Raw genomic sequence first — 6,240 nt, forward strand, 5'->3', positions numbered from 1 at the left:
TTGGTTTGCACCAGGTGAATCTGAAGTCAATGAAGCTACACGGACTTACTCCAGCTGAGGATGTGACCCAAAAAGTCAATATGATTTACATCGCATTAAGCTGTAATGCCTCACCGAGCTACACATTTTGAGCCCAATTCTGCTTCCATTTAGCTTAGTGGAAAAATTCCTGTTGATTTCAACTGGAATAGCATTGGGCCCTTTAAAATGTAGAGATCCAATATTTTTGTTTGCTCCATTTTGCAGATAAGGTGTCAGTTGAGAAAGTCATAATCTCCCCAAAGTTCTGGCCCAGATCCATTCTTCTTTCCAATACAGGAACTTCACGGAATTTCTTTCCAGGAGCTCTTCTCTAAATGTAGCATCCTTTCTGTCTTTGCTGGATGAGTAATTAGCTTGTTCCTCTGAAGTCTTTTTTTTTTTTAATGGAATAGATCAGTGGTTTTAAACCTGTGGTCCACATACTATGTCTAAGATTGCCAAAGAGGTCTATACCTCCATTTAAAATGTTTAGGGGTCCACAGATGAATAAAGGTTGACCACTGGAATAGATAATAACTAAATTAAAACCAGAGGAGGCTAAGGCCCGAATAAAAAAATCACTATCCATTTAGTCAGGGAAAGGCTCATTCAAATATATTAGGACATCTCTAGGCTTCATTCTGAAATTAAAGACTAGCCCAATGATACTGTTAAAGCTATTGTTACGTTCTGTTCCTGCTCCCACTGCAGTCAATGGCAAAGCTCCCACTGACTTCATTGGGAGCAGGACTGAGGCCACAGATGGTATTATAAACGCCTTGAATTACTACGTTTCCATTCTGAAAGTAGCACCAGGATCAAAATATCCACTGCAAACCAAACCACAGTTTCTTTCCACAGCCCTTATTACCGTTTGCAAAATGTTATTCAAGAAACCGAGCTGAAAAGATGCCCACTGAGAATTTCACATGGGGACATACTAAGAATCCAAACCAACCAACCGCAATTTATTCAAACCAAAATGTTTGATTTTAAAAGAACCCATTTCCTCACATTGCCAAATCTCCAGGCATCTCCCTCTCCCTCTCTCTTTTTAATGTGGTCTTATCTTAGCAATAAACACTGACAGAAAAGAAACAAACCACAGCTGACATGATAGAAAACTGGTCTCTGTGCCAGCGTCTTAGGGGACGTCTACACTGCAACTTGGCGCTAGCCTCCCAGCCTGGGTAGGCAGACTTGCGCTAGCAGGGTTTGAGCTAGCGTGCTAAAAATTAGGAGCTCCATTGGAAACTGGGGATAGCCGCCTGAGCTCAGACCAAAGGCTTGGGTGGGCTTGAAAGCCTGAGCTGCCATCCTTGCCTCAATGTCCACATGGCTATTTTTAGCATGCTACCTTGAGCCCCTCTAGCACACGTCTGTCTACCCAGGCTGGGAGGTTCACTCCTAGCTGCAGTGCAGACATACCCTTAAAAACCATAACGTGCTGAAACTGGTATTCATGAATAGTCGTGTACTCGTGAAAGAATGGTCTTCAGAAACTGGGGTTTGAGATGCTTCTCGTGGATTGGCTGCTGTCTGTTTGCCAAGACCAAACTGTCAAGGCTTATTTTGAATACCTCCATTTTGGAGTATGCAACTCCTGACACCTTGGGAGAGGGGTGGGAACAGCACAAAGGGGACATAGTGGCGGCTCAGGATTTGACCCTCTCTTTTTGCTTTGAAACCTCTCTCCAACCTAAAGGCCAAATTCACCCAGTGAAACTCCACTAGCATCGCGGGAGTGGGGTGATTTTGACCCTGAACATAAAAAGATTGTGCCACACACAATAATATTAGGGTTTGAGTCTGTCCCATTTAAGGGGAAGAGTTTTCAAAAATACCTAGGAGATTTAGAAGCACATGTCCCACTGGCTTTCAATTGATAAGTCAATGGGAGTTGTGCTCCTAAATCCTGTAGCTGCTTTTGAAAATTCCCCCCTCAGTCAATAGCAAATACCCAATGATTTCAGAAGCACAAAACTGAGCCCTTATTTTGTGAGACTTTAGAAGAGGTTTTCAAAAAGCACTAATAGAAGTTAGACTCCCAATTCCCATAGACTTCCAATGGGAGTTGGGCACCTAACTCCCACCCTTACAGTATAAGAGTTACTGTGACTAAGATTCACAGTGTAATTGTGTAAGCATTGTCGCCTGTAACATCTTCTGTAAAATGCGACCAGACATTTGCAGTCACATAAAACAAATTGCAATTAATAGTATGGGTACGAAATCACCGTCACAAATTCTAAGTTACATAATTTGAATTAAGCAAAGGTTCTTTCTGCCAAATTTTTATTTACTTACTAGGTCATTACCAATAAGCACTACACTAGGTATTTACTTAAGCACAACCAGTGAGACCTAGATGTCTCGGGGGATTGGCAGTAGGATATGGAACCTCTCAGCTCTAGATTACTGGCTTGGATATGGTCCAGACTGGCAGTGGCTTGAACTCATTGTCATCTTTGCAACATCCTGTGTGAAACGGATTGGTGAGCTCAGGCCAGCTCCTAGTAAATAGAAATCTACAACACACAAAAATGGTGTTATCTGCAATGGCACCAATTAGCAGGAGTTGCGGGGCGGAGTGAGGGGACAGACAACAGCCCTCCTCCCCAAGGGTTTTTTCACTTGCTCAAAGTTCCTTAGGCCACAGAGCTGGGGTGGAGAGGGGTGCACGGGGCAAGGCCTGACCACTTTTAAGCAGTGGTCTATACTAAATCCATACGGCTGCTGCCAGAGCAGGCTGCATGGTCACAGTGCCACTGAAATTTGATCTAGCTGCCCCTTCATACAGACGTGGAAGGGAAAATTCTTTGCTGGCATAAACCTGGTGGCAACAGCTCCTGTGTCAGCTGCCTTGGCAATTTATGGGACCTCACTTTGCATCTGCCCTGTGCAGCTAGAATCATTCAGGGACCTTCCCCTCGCTTGATACAGCTCCACACCTCCTGCAGCTGAGGTGTGGAGAGCCGGAATTCGGCCCTATCGCTATCTTGCTAGAATTTAGCAGCAGGCCATAATCGGAAGACACAAAACAATACACAATATGGCAAACCAGAGGAAAATAAAACTCGTCTTGCCTCCAGATTACAGGGTAGTTCAACAAGCACTCATTAAAGGGGATTTTAGACAAAGACACTGCAATTCAGTGTATTTTGTAGGTACTTGAAAGTCTTAATATTCCCAACACATTTTAATCTGGTTTTTCTTGGTCCCTTTTATTCTTGTGCTCTTTGCAGTCAATGAGAGCAGCAGCAACAGTACCACAGACTCACGCTTTGACTATGCCAATTTCAGGATCCTTTCAAATGTGCTGATAGTATTGATGTACTACGCAAGACAGGCAGGCTGTAAATTCATCATCCATGTCCTCTTCCAGCTATATCACTTTCCCAGTCCACTGCTGGATTCTCTCTCTTTCCACTTCCCCTCCCCTCCTAAAAATGACACATACAGACACATTGTTATAGGGTTATACAAACAGATGGGACTTGACCTAAGCCTAAATAACCCAGCATATCTGGTGTTTGGATTTTGTTACAATAAAACAGAAATGTGTCTTATAGTTAGGAATATTGTTCACGGAAGATGAATGTGCTGCATTCATATAAGGACACAATGGCATTTTGAGATGGGGAACAAACTAATAACCTTCCCCGGTGATGTTTGCTTCTGTAAAGTTCACTATCAGATCATTTCATGGGCACCCAGAGGGTGAACCTGTCAGTTCTGGGGCTCTCTAACTGCCAGGATGTTTATAACATAAGCACAATACCCATTTTTAGGTGCTAAGAACATAGCCCTCCCACAGATCCACATAACTCCTCAACATAGCAGCAGAAATTGTGTAGACTTCAAGGGCCTGGTGCTTATCTCACATTGATGCAAATCAAGAGTTATGTCTATAGGGTTAGAGTCTAGGCTCTTTGGAGCAGGGACTGCTTTTTGTTCAGCCCCTAAAACAAAGGGGTCCAGGTCCATGATTAAGGTTCCTAGGCACTACTGCAATAGAAATAATACTAATAAAAATACATTGGTGTTAAACCTGTGAAACGGGAATCAGCCAGACCCCAGGAGTCTAAGGACCCAAATCTGCAACCCTTATTCATGATGATTACCAGTAACTTGCCTGAGTAAGTTGTATTAAAGGTTGAGTAAGAGTTGCACAATCAGGCCCTAAGACATTAAATTTTCCTCCTTTTGAAATGAATCACCTAGAAAAACACCCATCTCTCTATTTAGCCTTGTACTCATGGGAATGTTATTGCCTATTTAACAAATTCAGTCTATGGGGGGTTGAGGTCTGTTTGCTTGTTTGTTTGTTTTTTGAACTCCAAATATTGCAGATTAGTACAAACACAGGTATTGAGCCAATCTTGCTGGTTTTACTCACAAACATTGTCCCATTGATGTCAGTGGAGCAGAATCTGACCCACAATTTGTATTTATGTAGCATCTTTAATAAGTTCACAATTATAGTCTGAGCCCAGTCCTGTAGGCTTTCCACATGTATGACTTCAGCTGAAGTCAATCGGAGTTTAAATACATCAGAACTGCATGATCAGGTCTCAGAACTGTGTGTAAAGAAAGCCTGATTCAGGATCTAACATATTAGACCATAAAGGGTCAGTGTAACTACTGTTTCTCGGGTCCCTAAATACATTCTTAGATCCTTGATTGTAATAGCTGTGGAGTAGCCATTGTGGTTTACTGTGTAAACTATCATACATGCTCAGTTTGTATTAATTATCGCAATCTTTAAAAACTAAATAAAAACAAAAGAAATGAACCCATAAACAGTGCTTTACAAGAAAGTTAAAGGATTTGAAATAAATAAATCCACAAAAGGAATGTGAGATTCCAGACTGGGTTTCCCTCCTTAATTAACCCAGTTTTGCTTAGGATGTACACAAAATGGGTATGATTCTTCTCTCTCTCATACTGGTTTTATACCACTGTGACAACTGGGGAGTCACTCCTGATCTACGCTGATGTAAGATCAAAATCAAGGCCAGAATCTGTAAGATCCCTCACGCTTTGGAGATGTCATCACACACCAAGGCATAACAAAGTACATTTTTAACTGTGAATGGCTTTGCCTGTGTCAGTTTAAACCAGACTGTGTCACTCTCGTATAGTTTTATTTAAAGGGGTTTCTCATTATATCTCTCAGCAGCAGCAGAGAACACTATAATTAAAGTTGAAATGGCACTTCCATTCTAACCCATATTTTCACTTGCTTCGTCCGGTATTCCTGTTTTAGACTGAAGCTTTCCATGCTTGATCTCAGCCAGATCTGATTGTATATGTTGACATTTTTAGCTAAAATCAATTAGTCTTTTTCAGTTTCACAAGTAAGAAATACTTTTTCTCTTTAAGAAACCCACCCCATACCACCTTAACTTTTGCATTTTGTCATTTTTGTGTGTTTAATTGCCTTACTTTAATGTATGTTGATAATTACATGCACAGGTAAAATGAAAAGCATGAAGTACCATACTACTGCATATGTATATATCTGAGATATTCAAAAGTGTCTAGGTTTTTTGAATGAATCACTAGGGTGACCAGATGTCCCGATTTTATAGGGACAGTCCCGATTTTTGGGACTTTTTCTTATACAGGCTCCTATTACTCCCCACACCCTGTCCCGATTTTTCACATTTGCTGTCTGGTCACCCTATGAATCACTGAACACCCATCCTCTGAAAATCAGGTCCTTTAATTGTGTTTTGATTTGGCCATCCAGAAATTAAGGCATCCAAAATAATTAGTCATTTTTGTGGGGGGAGGAAGAGGAGGAAGGGAAGCAAGGCAGGTTAATATACCATATTATATATATGGTACAGCAGTGATGTTACTAAGATTGTCCCCTTATATACATACATACATGTGTGTATTGTAATTAATGGGTGGGAATTTTTAAAACACTTCAATGTGTTGGGCACCCCACTCTCATTGAAAATCAATTAAAGATGGGTGTCTAACTCCCTTATGCAATGATGAAAATTTTAGCCTATATGTGTGTATGGGCTTGCCGTTTATATCACTATATAATATGCACATGAAAGATACAAACTACCAGCATATAAATTAGTAATGCATAATTGCACAGAGTGAGTGTATGAATACAGTGGCAAAAATATTGAGTGATAAATCCCATGTACTAAATGCAGTATCATTTCATATTTCCCTTCTTCAGACTAGAAAGAT

Source organism: Trachemys scripta, chromosome 5 (genome assembly GCF_013100865.1).
Source record: "Trachemys scripta elegans isolate TJP31775 chromosome 5, CAS_Tse_1.0, whole genome shotgun sequence".
In the NCBI taxonomy this organism is placed as follows: domain Eukaryota; kingdom Metazoa; phylum Chordata; order Testudines; family Emydidae; genus Trachemys; species Trachemys scripta.